Here is a 16,789-nt window from a genome sequence, read left to right as displayed (position 1 = left end):
GCATTATGATGATGGGCATGGTGCATTGTGATGACAGGGTTCATGGATCCTTGAGATGAAAAGGGGCATGGAGCATTGTGATTACAGGTGTCTTGGAGCATTGTGATGAAAAGGGCATGGATCATTGCGATGAGAAGGCCATGGAACATTCTGATGACATGGGTCATGGAGCTTTGTGATGACAAGGGCATGGAGCATTGTGATGAGAGGTGTCATGGAGCACTGTGATGACCAGCATCACGGATCATTGTGAATACAGGGTTCATGGAGCATTGGGATGACAAGGGCATGGATCATTTTGATGACAAGGGTCATGGAGCATTGGGCTGAAAATGTTCATGGAGTATTGTGATGACACGGTCATGGAGCATTGTGATGACTAGGGAATGGAGCACTGTGATGACAAGGGTCCCGTATCATTGTGTTGTCAGCTGTCAAGGTGTTTTGTGATGACAGTGGTCATGGAGCATTTTGATGATATTGGTCAAGGAGCTTTGTGATGAGAAGGTCATGGAGCATTGGGCTGAAAATGTTCATGGATTATTGTGAAGACAGTGTTCATGGAGCTTTGTGATGACAAGGAAATGGAGCATGCTGATGACAAGATCCTGGAGCATTGTGATGAGAAGACCATGGAGACTTGTGATGACAATTCTCATGGAGAATTCTGATGAAAATGGGCATGGATCATTGTGATTACAGGGGTCTTGGAGCATTGTGATAACAAGGGCTTGGAGCATTGTGAGGAGAAGGCCATGGAGCTCTCTGATGACATGCATCATGGAGCTTTGTGATGACAACGTCATGGAGCATTGTGATTACATGGGACTTGTAGCATTGTGATGAAAAGGGCATGGATCATTGCGATGAAAACGGCATGGAGCCTTGTCATGTCACGGTTCAAGGAGCATACTGATGACAAGTGTCAGGGAGCATTGTGATGACAAGTGTATTGAGCATTGTGATGACAAAGGTCATGGAGCATTGTGATGAGAAGACCATGGATAATTGTGATGATGAGCGTCCTGGGGTGTTGTGATGATAAGTGTTATGGAACATTGTGATCACAAGGGTCTGGTGCATTATGATGACAGAGGTCATGGAGCATTTTGATTTCATTGTGATGACAATAGCCTGAAGCATTATGATGATGGGCATGGTGCATTGTGATGACAGTGTTCATGGAGCATTGAGATGAAAAGGGGCATGGAGCATTGTGATTAAATGGGTGTGGAGCATTGTGATGACAAAGGCATGGAGCCTTGTGATGAGAAGGCAATGGAACATTCTGATGACATGCGTCATGGAGCTTTGTGATGACAAGGGCATGGATCATTGTGATGACAAGGGCCATTGATAATTTTAATGATCAGGTCGTGAAACATTGTGATGAGAAGTGCATGGAGCTTCCTATGTCAGGGGACATGGAGCAGTGCGATGACAATTGCATGGAGTATTGTGATGACAAGAGCATATAACATTGTGATGAGTAGTGCCATGGAGCATTGTGATGACAAGGACGTGGAGAATTGTGAGGACAAGGGACATTGAGCTTTGAGATGACCAAGGCATGGAGCACTGTGATGGCAAAACCGTGGAGCATTGTGATGAGAAGACCTTGTGTAATTGTGATGTCGAGCATCATGGAGCAGTGTAATGACAAGGAGCATGAAGCATTGTGATGACAGGTGTAAGGGAGCATTGTAATGACAGGGGTCATGGAGCATTGTGATGACAAGGGCATGGAGCACTGTAATGACAAGGGAATGGAGCATTGTGATGACAAGGGCCATTGAGAATTTTGATGACAAGGTCGTGTAGCATTGTGATGACAAACACTTGGAGCTTGCTATGACAGGGTTCATGGAGCATTGTAATGACAAGTGAATGGAGAATTGTGATGACAAGTGCATGTAACATTGTGATGAGAAGTGTCATGTAGCATTGTGATGAAAAGGACAATATGAACTGTGATGACAAGGGACATGGAGCATTGTGATAACCAGGGCATGGAGCATTGGGATGACAGGGGTTATGGAGCATTATTATGACAAGGGCCATGGTGCATTCTGACATAAGGTATCACTTAAGAAGGGAATGTAAACATGGCTACATATGAACTGAATTAGGAAGGAGAATAGAGTCTCAGATTTAGAAAAAAACTCTTATGTTTGCTTAAGGGGAAAGGAGAGGTGGGGAGATGCCCAAAACCAGAGTATGATATTAGTACAGGTACCGTTCCATAACCCAAATACAGGAGAGACAAGCCCTACTCCTTCCTCAGTGAACGGAAGTCAACACCCATATTCCCCGCACAGAAATATATCTGACTTGTAAAAATTTTAAAACTTATATATTGATATGTCTCCGTAAGGGAACCAAGTGTGTCTAGAACGACATAAACATGGTGGTGAGAATCAGCTCAAACTCACTATAAAAATGAATTTCAAAACAAAACAAAAAAACAGTGAAATTCTTACACAATACTTTCAGGGGTTCTGATGAAACCTGGAATGACCCTATCTACAATGACAGCTGCATGTGGCATAAGCCTGGTCACTTGGGACTGAGAGGATTGGTGAGATAGGGTGAGAAAATGCAGACCTTTTAAAACAATAGTGCCTGCCACCCATTCCATGTTTCCCAACTCTCAACGTAGAAGGGAATATCACTACAGTTATAACATGCATGGGAAACCTAGAGAATGGACACCCTCTGATGATGAAATGTTTCTAAAACTCTACTATATTTTTCTCTCATTGTGCTCCAGTTTGACATTCCAACTGCTTTACTATCAATATCCCAATTTGGAGAGTCAGCCCCTATAACCTCCAGGTTCGCACAGTTGGCAAATTTTGCAGAGGATATAAGGGAAGAGGTAGAACCAATGAGAGAGTAGCTGTAGGCATTTGGAAGGCAACATGGCACTCTAATTTCCCGTCACGAAGAATAATTAACCAAATTCTCAGCCTGCCCCAGCCGGAACCAGTATAGGTCCTGAAGCACAATTGTGGATTTGCCGTCAGCTCACAAAAACGCGAGTTGAAAAATGGAGCTCAGGGGCACAGCAATTCACTAACTTGCAGAGTTATAAAGGACTACTAACTTCCAAAAATCTGTTGAGGGAAAGCCACGAGGAGGACTTGAAAATGAGGAAGAATAGCACGAAACAGATTTCAAGAAGTACATTGGAATCGCTTTTAAATACAGGAAAAGCATCACAACTTCAACAATTATGAAAATGGCCATAAAGGACGTATGCATTTTCACCTGAATATAATCAGGAGAAAACGCATACGCCCTTTTTGGCCAAGCCAGCAAGAGGGAAATACAAATCCGCACACCAAAGAAGTATCATTTCCAACCGGTCAAAAGGGACATCCGCAAAATGTGTAAAAACCAGAAAGGCAAGACAGGAACAGGAGAACAGGGAGCCTTGTTATGCTGATGGGTGGGATGTAAATTGCCAACTGCCTCTCTGGAGGAGTGCATTGTGTTCCCTAAAACAAGTAAACAACAGAGCTACAGAGCCAAGGGCGCTTCCAGTCTAGGGAATATACCTTGGGAAAACTGAAAATCAATAAGCTAGAGCCACCCCAATATTTAGGGCTCCACTCTTTACAAGAACCTCAATTTGGGTACACCTTAAATATCCCAGGAAAGACAAAAATGGTTCACGAAATTGTGGTACTTAGGTACAGTGGAATATCCCTCAGCCATGAAATAAATGTCATAAGGCCAGTAGCAGCAAAATGAGTGGATTCAGGTACGATGCATCTAAGTGAAATAAGTCACAGAGAAAAAGAAACTTATCATAAGGTATCACTTATGAAGGTCCAGTAAACATGACTATACATGAACTGAGTTAGGAAAGAGAAGAGAGTCTCACACTTAGAAAACACTCTTATGCCTGCTTAAGGGGAAGGAGAGGTGGGCTGATGCATAAAACCATAGTTTGATATAAGCAGAGGTACCGTTCCAAAAACCAAATAAGGAATAGACAAGACCTACATATCCCTCAGTGAAAGGGACTCAACACCCCATATTCCCCGCAGAGGAATATATCTGAGTAATAAGAATCTTAAAAACTATGTATTGATATGTCACCGTAAGGGAATCAAGTGTGTCTAGACTGGCATAAACATGGCAGTGAGGATAAGCTCAAAACCAGTATAAAAGGGAATTTCAAAAACAAAACAAAAAAAACAGGGAAATTCTTTACAATTCCTTCAGGGTCTTTGATGAAACCTGGAATGACTCTATCTACAACGACAGCTGGAAGTGGCATCAGGATGGACACTTGGGACTGAGAGTTTTGGTGAGATTGGGTGAGCAAATGCAGACCTTTTAAAGCAACAATGCGTGGTACCCATTCCATGGGTCCCAACTCTCCAGGTTGAAAGGAATATTACTACAGCTATAATATGTACAGGAATCCTAGAGAATGGACACAGTGAGAATACGAAAGGTTTCTAAAACTCAACTAATAGTCCCTCTCCTGGTGCTCCAGTTTGACTTTCCAACTGCTTTACGATCAATCTGACAAATTGGAATGACAGCCCCTTTAACCTCCTGGTTTGCACACGTTCCAATTTGGCAGAGGATGAAAGGGAAGAGGTAGAACCAATGAGAGAGTAGCTGTTAAGCATTTGGACGGGTACATGTCACAATAATTGCCCGGCAGGAAGAAGAATCAAACAAAATCTCAGTCACCCGCCGGTAACCAGTATAGGTCCTGAACCAAAGTACTGGATTTGCGGTCAGCTGACAAAAAACTAGTTTAAACATGGAGCTCTGGGGCACAGCAATTCAAAAACTGGCAGAGTAATAAAGGACAACTATCGTCTAAAAATCTGTTGAGGGAAGGCTACAAGGCGGCCTTCAAAGCGAGGCAGAATAGCAAGAAACAGATTTCAAGAGGCACACTGGAATCACATTTAAAGGATAGGAAGAGGGGCACAACTTCGACAATGATGCAGTTGGCCAAAAAGGGCGTATGCATTTTCTCCTAAATATATTCAGGAGAAAACGCATATGCCCTTTTTGGCCAAGCAAGCAAGCGGGCAATGCAAATCTGCACTACAAAGAAGTATCACTTCCCACCGGTCAAAAGGGACATCCACTAAATGTGTAAAAACCAGAAAGGCAAAACAGCCCTGGAGAACAGGGAGCCTTGTTATGCTGATGGGCGAGATGTAAATTGCCAACTGCCTCACTGGAGAAGTGCATTGTGTTCCCTAAAACAAGTAAACAACAGAGCTACAGAGCCAAGGGCACTACCAGTTTAGTGAATATACCTTGGAAAAACTGAAATTCAATAATCCAGAGCAACCCCAATATTTAGGGCTGCACTGCTTACAAGAACCTCAACTTGGGTACACCTTAAATATCCCAGTTAAGACAAAATTGGTTCAACAAATGTTGGTACTTAAGTACGATGGAATATCACTCAGCCATGAAATCAATGTCATAAGTCCAGTAGCAACAAAATGAGTGGATTCAGGTACAATGATTCTAAGTGACATAAGTCACAGAGAAAAAGAAACTTATCATTAGATATCGCTTATGAAGGTCCTGTAAACATGGCTATACATGAACTGAGTTAGGAAAGAGAAGAGAGTCTCACATTTAGAAAACAATCTTAGGCCTGCTTAAGGGGTATGGAGAGGTGTGGTGATGCATAAAACCAGAGTTTGATATTAGTACAGGTACAGTTCCAAAAACTAAATACGGAATAGACAAGACCTACAACTTCCTCAGTGAAAGGGACTCAAAACCCCATATTTCCCGCAGAGGAAGATATCTGAATAGTAAGAATCTTAAAACCTATGTATTGATATGTCTCCATAAGGAATCAAGTGTGTCTAGACTGGCATAAACATGACAGTGAGAATAAGCTCAAACGCACAATAAAAAGGAATTTCAAAAACAAAACAAAAAAAAACAGGGAAATGCTTTACAATTCCTTCAGGGTCTCTGATGAAACCTGGAATGACCCTATCTAGAACGACAGCTGGATGTGGCATAAGGCTGGACACTTGGGACTGAGAATACTGGTGAAATTGGGTGAGCAAATGCAGACCCTTTAAAGCAATAATGTGTGGCACCCATTCCATGGGTCCCAACTCTCCCAGTTGAAGGGAATATTACTACAGCTATAAGATGTACGGGAAACTTAGAGAATGGACACACTGTGAATACGAAAGGTTTCTAAACCTCAATTAATAGTCCCTCTCCTGGTGCTCCGATTTGACTTTCCAACTGCTTTACTATCAATCTCCCAACTTGGAGAGACAGCCCCTTTAACCTGCTGGTTCGCACAGGATGCCAATTTGGTAGAGGATTAAAGGAGAAGAGGGAGAACCAATGAGAGAGTAGCTGTTAGGTATTTGGATTGGCACATGTCACTCTAAATTCCCGGCAGGTAGAAGAATTAAACAAAGGCTCAGCCTCCCGGCGGGAACCAGTATGGGTCCTGAACCAAAATTTTGGACTTGCGTTCAGCTCACAAAAACGAGTTGAAAAATGGAGCTCAGGGGCACAGCATTTCACAAACTGGCAGAGTAATAAAAGACAACTATCTTCCAAAAATCTGTTGAGGGAAGGCAATGAGGCAGACTTGAAAGCGAGGCAGAATAGCAGGAAACAGATTTCAAGAAGTAGGTTGGAATCACCTTTAAAGCACAGGAAGAGGGGCACAACTTCAACAATGATGCACTTGGCCATAACGTGCGTATGCGTTTTCTCCTGAATATATTCAGGAGAAAACACTTATGCCCTTTTTGGCCAAGCAGCAAGCGGGCAATGCAAATCTGCACTACAAAGAAATATCACTTCCCACCGGTCATAAGGGACATCCGCAAAATGTGTTAAAACCAGAAAGGCAAGACAGGCCCTGGAGAAGAGGGAGCATTGTTATGCTGATTGGTGGGATGTAAATCGCCAACTGCCTCTCTGGATGAGTGCATTGTGTTCCCTAAAACAAGTAAACAACAGAGCTACAGAGCCAAGGGCACTTCCAGTCTAGGGAATATACCTTGGGAAAACTGAAAATGAATAAGAGAGAGCCACACCAAAATTTAGGGCTGCAGTGTTTTCAAGAACCTGAAATTGGGTACACCTTAAATATCCCAGGAAAGAAAAAAATTGTTCAAGAAATTGTGGTACTTACGTACGATGGTATACCTCATCCTTGAAATCAGTGTCATAAGGCCAGTAGCAGCAAAATGAGTGGATTCAGGTACGATGATTGTAAGTGAAATAAGTCACAAAGAAAAAGAAACTTATCATAAGGTATCACTTATGAAGGTCCTGTAAACATGGCTACACTTGAACTGAGTTAGAAAAAAAACAGTCTCAATTTATAAAAACACTCTTATGCCTGCTTAAGAGGGAAGGAGAGGTGGGGTGATGCATAAAACTAGAGATTCGTATTAGTACAGGTACCGTTCCAAAAACAAAATACGGAATAGACAAGACCTACACATTCATCAGTGAAAAGGACTCAACACCCCATGATTCCCGCAGAGGAATTTATCTGACTAGTAAGAATCTTAAAACCTATGTATGGATATGCCTCCGTAAGGGAATCAAGTGTGTCTACACTGGCATAAACATGGCAGGTAGAATCAGCTCAAACCCACTATAAAATGTAATTTCAAAAACAAAACCAAAAAACAGGGAAATTCTTTACAATTCCTTCAGGGGCTCTGATGATACCAGGAATCACCCTATCTACAATGCCAGCTGACTGTAGCATAAGGCTGGACACTTGGGACACAGAGGATTGGTGAGCTTGGGTGAGCAAATGCAGACTATTTAAAGCAAAACACGTGGCAAACATTCCATGGGTTCAAACTCTCCAGATAGAAGGGAATATTACTACAGCTATAACAGGTACGGGAAACCTAGAGAATGGACACACTGTGAGTACGAAAGTTTTCTAAAACTCAACGAGTAGTCCCTCTCCTGGTGCTCTGGTTTGACTTTGCAACTGCTTTACTGTCAATCTCCCAACTTGGAGAGACAGCCCCTTTAACCTTCTGTTCGCACAGGTGGCCAATTTGGCAGATGATGAAAGGAAAGAGGGAGAACCAATGAGAGAGTAGCTGTTAGGCATTTGGACAGGCACATATCACTCTAATTTCCGGGCAGGAAGAAGAATTAACCAAACTCTCAGCCACTCACCGGGAACCAGTATAGGTCCTCATCCAAAATTTCGGACTTGCGTTCAGCTCACAAAAAACGAGTTGAAAAATGGAGCTCAGGGGCACAGCAATTCACAAACTGGAAGAGTAATAAAGGACAACTATCGTCCAAAAATCTGTTGAGGGAAGGCAACGAGTCGGACTTGAAAGCAGGCAGAATAGCAGGAAACAGATTTCCAGAGGTACGTTGGAAAGCCTTTAAAGCACAGGAAGAGGGGCACAACTTCGACAATGATGCACTTGGCCAAAAAGGGCGTATGTGTTTTCTCCTGAATATATTCAGGAGAAAACGCATATGCACTTTTCGGTCAAGCAAGCAGGCAATGTAAATCTGCACTACAAAGAAGTATCACTTCCCATCAGGCAAAAGGGACATCCACAAAATGGGTAAAAACCAGAAAGGCAAGACAGGCCCTGGAGAACAGGGAGACTTGTTATGCTGATGGGTGGGATGTAAATTGCCAACTGCCTTTCTGCAGGAGTGCATTGTGTTCCCAAAAACAAGTAAACAACAGAGCTACAGAGCCAGGGGCGCTTCCAGTCTAGGGAATGTACCTTGGGAAAACTGAAAATCAAAAAGACAGAGCCTGCCCCAAATTTAGGGCTGCACTGCTTACAAGAACCTCAACTTGGGTACACCTTAAATATCCCATGAAAAATAAAAATGGTTCAAAAATTGTGGTACTTACGTACGAAGGAATATCCCTCAGCCATGAAATCAATGTCATAAGACCAGTAGCAGCAAAATGCGTGGATTCAGGTACGATGATTCTAAGTGAAATAAGTCACACAGAAAAAGAAACTTATCATAAGATATCACTTATGAAGATCCTGTAAACATGGCTACACTTGAACTGAGTTAGGAAAGAGAACAGAGTCTCACATTTAGAAAACACTCTAATGCCTGCTTAAGGGGGATGGAGAGGTTGGGTGATGCATAAAACCAGAGTTGATATAAGCAAAGGTACCATACCAAAACCCAACTATGGAATAGATAAGACCTACACCTTCCTCAGTGAAAGGGACTCAATACCGATATTTCCCACAGAGGAATATATCTGACTAGTAAGAATCTTAAAACCTATTTATTGATATGTCTGCATAAGGGAATCAAGTGTGTCTAGACTGGCATAAACATGGCAGCGAATATCAGTTCAAACCCACTATAAAAAGGAACTTCAAAAACAAACCAAAAAAACAGGGAAATCATTTTCAATTCCTTCAGGGTCTCTGATGAAACCTGGAATGACCCTATCTACAATGACAGCTGGATGTGGCATAAGGCTGGATACTTGGGACTGAATGGATTGGTGAGATTGGATGAGCAAATGCAGACCCTTTAAAGCAATAATGCATGGCACCCATTCCATGGATACCAACTCTCCAGGTTGAAGGGAATATTACTACAGCTATAACATGTGTGGGAAACCTAGATGATGGACACACTGTGAAGAGGATAGGTTTCTAAAACTCAACGAATAGTCCCTCTCCTAGTGCTCCAGTTTGACATTCCAACTGCCTTACTATCAATCTCCCAACTTGGAGAGAAAGCCCCTTATCCTCCTGATTCGCACAGGTTGCCAATTTGGCAGAGGATGAAAGGGAAGAGGGAGAACCAATGAGAGAGTAGATGTTAGGCATTTGGACGGGCACATGTCACTCTAACTTCCCGGCCCGAAGAAGGATTAACCAAAGTCTCAGCCACCCACTGGGAACCAGTATATTTTCTGAACCAAAATGTTGGACTTGCATTCAGCTCACAAAATACGAGTAGAAAAATGGAGCTCAGGGGCACAGCAATTCACAAACTGTCAGAGTAATAAAGGACAACTATCGTCCAAATATCTGTTGAGGGAATGCAACGAGGTGGACTTGAAAGAGAGGCAGAATAGCAGGAAACAGATTTCATGAGGTACATTGGAATTGCCTTTAAAGCACAGGACGAGAGGCACAACTTCGACAATGATGCACTTTGCCAAAAATGGCGTATGCATTTTCCCCTGAATATATTCAGCAGAAACTGGATACACCCTTTTTGGCCAAGCAAGCAAGCGGGCAATGCAAATCTGCACTACAAAGAAGTATCACTTCCCATCAGGCAAAAGGGACATCCACAAAATGGGTAAAAACCAGAAAGACAAGACAGGACCTGGAGAACAGGGAGCCTTGTTATGCTGATGGGCGGGATGTAAATTGCCAACTGCCTCTCTGGAGGAGAGCATTGTGTCCCCTAAAATAAGTAAACAACAGAGCTAAAGAGCCAAGGGCGCTTCCCGTCTAGGGAATATACCTTGGGAAAACTGAAAATCAATAAGACAGAGCCACCCCAAAATTTAGAGCTGCACTGCTTACAAGGACCTCAACTTGGGTACACTTTAAATATCCCAGGAAATATAAAAATGGTTCAAAAAATTGTGATACTTACGTACGATGGAATATCCCTCAGCCATGAAATCAATGTCATAAGTCCAGTAGCAGCAAAATGAGTGGATTCAGGTACGATGATTCTAAGTGAAATAAGTCGCACAGAAAAAGAAACTTATCTTAAAATATCACTTATGAAGATCCTGTAAACATGCCTACACTTGAACTGAGTTAGGAAAGAGAACAGAGTCTCATATTTAGAAAACACACTTATGACTGCAAAGGGGGAAGGAGAGGTTGGGTGATGCATAAAACCAGACTTTGATATAAGCACAGGTACCGTTCCAAAAACCAACAATGAAATAGACAAGACCTACCCCTTCCTCAGTGAAAGGGACTCAAAACCCCATATTTCCCACAGAGGAATATATCTGACTAGTAAGAATCTTAAAACCTATGTATTGATATGTCCCCGTAAGGGAATCAAGTGTATCTAGACTGGCATAAACATGGCAGCGAGAATCAGCTCAAACCCACTATAAAAAGCAATTTCAAAAACAAAACAAAAAAACAGGGAAATTCTTTACAATTCCTTCAGGGTCTCTGATGAAACCTGGAATGACCCTATCTACAATGACAGCTGGATGTGGCATAAGGCTGGTCACTTGGGACTGAGAGGATTGGTGAGATTGGGTGAGCAAAAGCAGACCCTTTAAAGCAATAATGCATGGCACACATTCCATGGGTCCCAACTCTCCAGGTGGAAAGGAATATTACTGCAGCTATATCATGTACGGGAAACATAAAGAATGGACAAACTGTGAATATAAAAGGTTTCTAAAACTCAACGAACATTCCCTCTCCTGGTACTCACGTTTGACTTTCCAACTGCTTTACTATCAATCACACAACTTGGGAGACAGCCCCTTTAACCTCCTGTTCGCTCAGGTTGCCAATTTGGCAGAGTGTGAAAGGGAAGAGGGAGAACCAATGAAGGTGTAGCTGTTAGGCATTTGGACAGGCACATGTCACTCTAATTTCCCGGCAGGAAGAAGAATTAACAGAAGTCTCAGCCAGCCACCTGGAACCAGTATAGTTCCTGAACCAAAATTTTGGACTTGCGTTCAGCTCACAAAAAGCGAGTTGAAAAATATAGCTCAGGGGCAAAGCAATTCACAAACTGGCAGAGTAATAAAGGACATCTATCGTCCAAAACTCTGTTGAGGGAAGGCAACGAGGCGGACTTGAAAGCGAGGCAGAATAGCAGGAAACAGATTTCAAGAGGTACGTTGGAATCGCCTGTAAAGCACAGGAAGAGGGGCACAACTTCGACAATTATGCATTTGGCCTCAAAGGGCGTATGCGTTTTCTCCTGAATATATTCAGGAGAAAACGCCTACGCCCTTTTTGGCCAAGCAAGCAAGCGGGCAATGCAAATCTGCACTACAAAGAAGTATCACTTCCCACTGGTCAAAAGGGACATCTGCAAAATTTGTTAAAACCAGAACGGCTATATAGACCCTGTAGAACAGGGAGCCATGTTATGCTGATGGGCGGGATATAAATTGCCAACTGCCTCTCTGGAGGAGTGCATTGTGTTCCCTAAAACAAGTAAACAACAGAGCTAAAGAGCCAAGGTCACTTCCAGTCTAGGGAATATACCTTGGAAAAACCGAAAATCAATAAGACAGAGCCAACCCCAAATTTAGGGCTGCACTGCTTACAAGAACCTCAAACTGGGTACACCTTAAATACCCCAGGAAATATAAAAATGGTTCAAAAAATTTTGGTACTTACGTACGATCGAATATCCCTCAGCCATGAAATCAATGCCATAAGACCAGTAGCAGCAAAATGAGTGGATTCAGGTACAATGATTCTAAGTGAAATAAGTCACACAGAAAAAGAAATTATCATAAGATATCACTTATGAAGATCCTGGAAACATGGTTACACTTGAACTGAGTTAGGAAACATAACAGAGAGAAGCAGTTCAAACCCACCATAAAAAGGAATTTCAGAGCTTCCCTGGTGGTGCAGTGGTTGAGAGTCCGCCTGCCGATGCAGGGGACACGGGTTCGTGCCCCGGTCCGGGAAGATCCCACATGCCGCAGAGCAGCTGGGCCCGTGAGCCATGGCCGCTGAGCCTGTGCGTCCGGAGCCTGCGCTCCGCAAGGGGAGAGGCCACAACAGTGAGAGGCCCGCATAACGCAAAAAAAAAAAAAAAAAAAAAAGGAATTTCAAAACAAAACAACACTTCCGGGTAAATTGGCGGAAGAGTAAGACGTGGCGATCACCTTCCTCCCCACGGATACACCAGAAATACAGCTACACGTGGAACAACTCCTACAGAACACCTACTGAATGCTGGCAGAAGACCCCAGACCTCCCAAAAGGCAAGAAACTCCCCATATACCTGGGTAGGGCAAAGCGGAGAGATTCCCGCACAGAGGATCGGGCCGAGCGGCACTCACCAGCCCGAGAGGCTTTTCTGCTCGCCCACCAGGGTGGGCGGCACTGGAAGCTGAGGCTCGGGCTTCGGTCAGAACGCAGGGAGAGGACTGGGGCTGGCGGCGAGAACTCAGCCTGAAGGGGGCTAATGTGCCACAGCTAGCCCTCAGTGAGTCCAGGAAAACTCGGGAGCTGCCGAAGAGGCAAGAGACTTTTTCTTCCCTCTTGGTTTCCTGGTGCGTGAGGAGAGGGGATTAAGGGCGCTGCTTAAAGGGGCTCCACAGACGGGCGCGAGTCACGACTGAAATCGTGGAGCCCAGTGACGGGCGTGGGACACTGGCGTTTCTGCTGCCACCGCCAAGTAGCCTGTGTGCGAGTGCAGGTCACTGTCCACACCGCCCTTCAGGGAGCCTGTGCAGCCCGCCACTGCCGGGGTCCCGGGATCCAGGGGCGGCTTCCCTGGGAGAACGCACAGCGCGCCTCGGGCTGGTGCAACATCACGCTGAACTCTACTGCTGCAGGCTCGCCCCGCACTGCGTGCCCCTCCCTCCTGCCCGGCCTGAGTGAGCCAGTGTCACCGAAGAGGCTGCTCCTTTAACCCTGTCCTGTGTGAGCGAAGAACAGATGCCCTCCGGAGACCTACACGCAGAGGCGGGGCCAAATCCAAAGTTGAGACCCAGGAGCTGTGAGAACAAAGAAGAGAAAGGGAAACCTCTCCCAGCAGCCTCAGAAGCAGCGGATTAAAGCTCCACAATCAACTTGATGTACCCTGCATCTGTGGAATACATGAATAGACAAAAAATCATCCCAAATTGAGGAGCCAGGTGTCAGTGCTGTGCCTCTGAGGTGGGAGAGCCAACTTCAGGACACTGGTCCACAAGAGACCTCCCAGCTCCACATAATATCAAACGGCGAAAATCTTCCAGAGATCTCCATCTCAACACCAGCACCCAGCTTCACTCAAAGACCAGCAAGCTACAGTGCTGGACAACCTATGCCAAACAACTAGCAAGACAGGAACACAACGCCACCCATTAACAGAGAGGTGGCCTAAAATCATAAAAAGTCCGCATATACCCCAAAACACACCACCAGACGTGGACCTGCCCACCAGAAAGACAAGATCCAGCCTCATCCACCAGAACACAGGCACTAGTACCTTCCACCAGGAAGATTACACAACCCACTAAACCAACCTTAGCCACTGGGGACAGACACCAAAAACAACGGGAACTACGAACCTGCAGCCTACAAAAAGGAGACCCCAAACACAGTAAGAGAAGCAAAATGAGAAGACAGAAAAACACACAGCAGGAGAAGGAGCAAGATAAAAACCCACCAGACCTAACAAATGAAGAGGAAATAGGCAGTCTACCTGAAAAAGAATTCAGAATAATGATGGTAAAGATGATCCAAGATTCTATTTCCAAGATCCAAAATCTTGGAAATAGAATAGACAAAATGCAAGAAACAGTTAACAAGGACCTAGAAGAACTAAAGATGAATCAAGCATCGATTAAAAACACAATAAATGAAATAAAAAATACTCTAGATGGGATCAATAGCAGAATAACTGAGGCAGAAGAACGGATAAGTGAGGTGGAAGATAAAATAGTGGAAATAACTGCTGCAGAGCAAAATAAAAAAAAAAAAAGAAAAGAACAGAGGACAGTCTCAGAGACCTCTGGGACAACATTAAACGCACCAATATTCAAATTATAGGGGTTTCAGAAGAAGAAGAGTAAAAGAAAGGGACTGAGAAAATATTTGAAGAGATTATAGTTGAAAACTTCCCTAATATGGGAAAGGAAATAGTTAATCAAGTCCAGGAGGCACAGAGAGTCCCATACAGAATACATCCAAGGAGAAATACGCCAAGACACATATTAATCAAACTGTCAAAAATTAAACACAAAGAAATCATATTAAAAGCAGCAAGGCAAAAACAACAAATAACACACAAGGGAATCCCCATCAGGATAACAGCTGATCTCTCAGCAGAAACTCTACAAGCCAGAAGGGAGTGGCAGGACATAATTAAAATGATGAAGGAGAAAAACCTGCAACCAAGATTACTCTACCCAGCAAGGATCTCATTCAGATTTGATGGAGAAATTAAAACGTTTACAGACAAGCAAAAGCTGAAAGAGTTCAGCACCACCAAACCAGCTTTACAACAAATGCTAAAGGAACTCCTCTAGGCAAGAAACACAACAGAAGGAAAAGACCTACAATAACGAACCCAAAACAATTAAGAAAATGGGAATAGGAACATACATATCGATAATTACCTTAAATGTAAATGGACTAAATGCTCCCACCAAAAGACACAGATTGGCTGAATGGATACAAAAACAAGACCCATATATATGCTGTCTACAAGAGACCCACTTCAGACCTAGAGACACATACAGACTGAAAGTAAGGGGATGGAAAAAGATATTCCATGCAAATGGAAACCAAAAGAAAGCTGGAGTAGCAATTCTCATATCAGACAAAATAAACTTTAAAATAAAGACTACTAGAAGAGACAAAGAAGGACACTACATAATGATCAAGGGATCGATCTAAGAAGAAGATATAACAATTGTAAATATTTATGCACCAAACATAGGAGCACCTCAATACATAAGGCAAATACTAACAGCCATAAAACGAGAAATCAACAGTAACACAATCATAGTAGGGGACTTTAACACCCCACTTTCACCAATGGACAGATCATCCAAAATGAAAATAAATAAGGAAACACAAGCTTTAAATGATACATTAAACAAGATGGACTTAATTGATATTTATAGGACATTCCATCCAAAAACAACAGAATACACATTTTTCTCAAGTACTCATGGAACATTCTCCAGGATAGATCATATCTTGGGTCACAAATCAAGCCTTGGAAAATTTAAGAAAATTGAAATTGTATCAAGTATCTTTTCTGACCACAATGCTATGAGACTAGATATCAATTACAGGAAAAGAGCTGTAAAAAATACAAACACATGGAAGCTAAACAATACACTACTTAATAACGAAGTGATCACTGAAGAAATCAAAGAGGAAATTAAAAAATACCTAGAAACAAATGACAATGGAGACACGACGACCCTAAACCTATGGGATGCAGCAAAAGCAGTTCTAATAGGGAAGTTTATAGCAATACAATCCCACCTTAAGAAACAGGAAACATCTCGAATAAACAACCTAACCTTGCACCTAAAGCAATTAGAGAAAGAAGAACAAAAACATCCCAAAGTTAGCAGAAGGAAAGAAATCATAAAAATCAGATCAGAAATAAATGAAAAAGAAATGAAGGAAACGATAGCAAAGATCAATAAAACTAAAAGCTGGTTCTTTGAGAAGATAAACAAAATTGATAAACCATTAGCCAGACTCAGCAAGAAAAAAAGGGAGAAGACTCAAATCAATAGAATTAGAAATGAAAAAGGAGAAGTAACAACTGACACTGCAGAAATACAAAAGATCATGAGAGATTACTACAAGCAACACTATGCCAATAAAATGGACAACCTGCAAGAAACGGACAAATTCTTAGAAATGCACAACCTGCCAAGACTGAATCAGGAAGAAATAGAAAATATGAACAGACCAATCACAAGCACTGAAATTGAAACTGTGATTAAAAATCTTCCATCAAACAAAAACCAAGGACCAGATGGCTTCACAGGCGAATTCTATCAAACATTTATAGAAGAGCTAACACCCGTCCTTCTCAAACTCTTCCAAACAATATCAGAGGAAGGAAC

This window comes from Mesoplodon bidens (genome assembly GCF_964165515.1).
Source record: "Mesoplodon bidens genome assembly, contig: HAP1_SCAFFOLD_174, whole genome shotgun sequence".
In the NCBI taxonomy this organism is placed as follows: Eukaryota; Metazoa; Chordata; class Mammalia; order Artiodactyla; family Ziphiidae; genus Mesoplodon; species Mesoplodon bidens.
Note: the sequence above shows the minus strand (reverse complement) of the source record.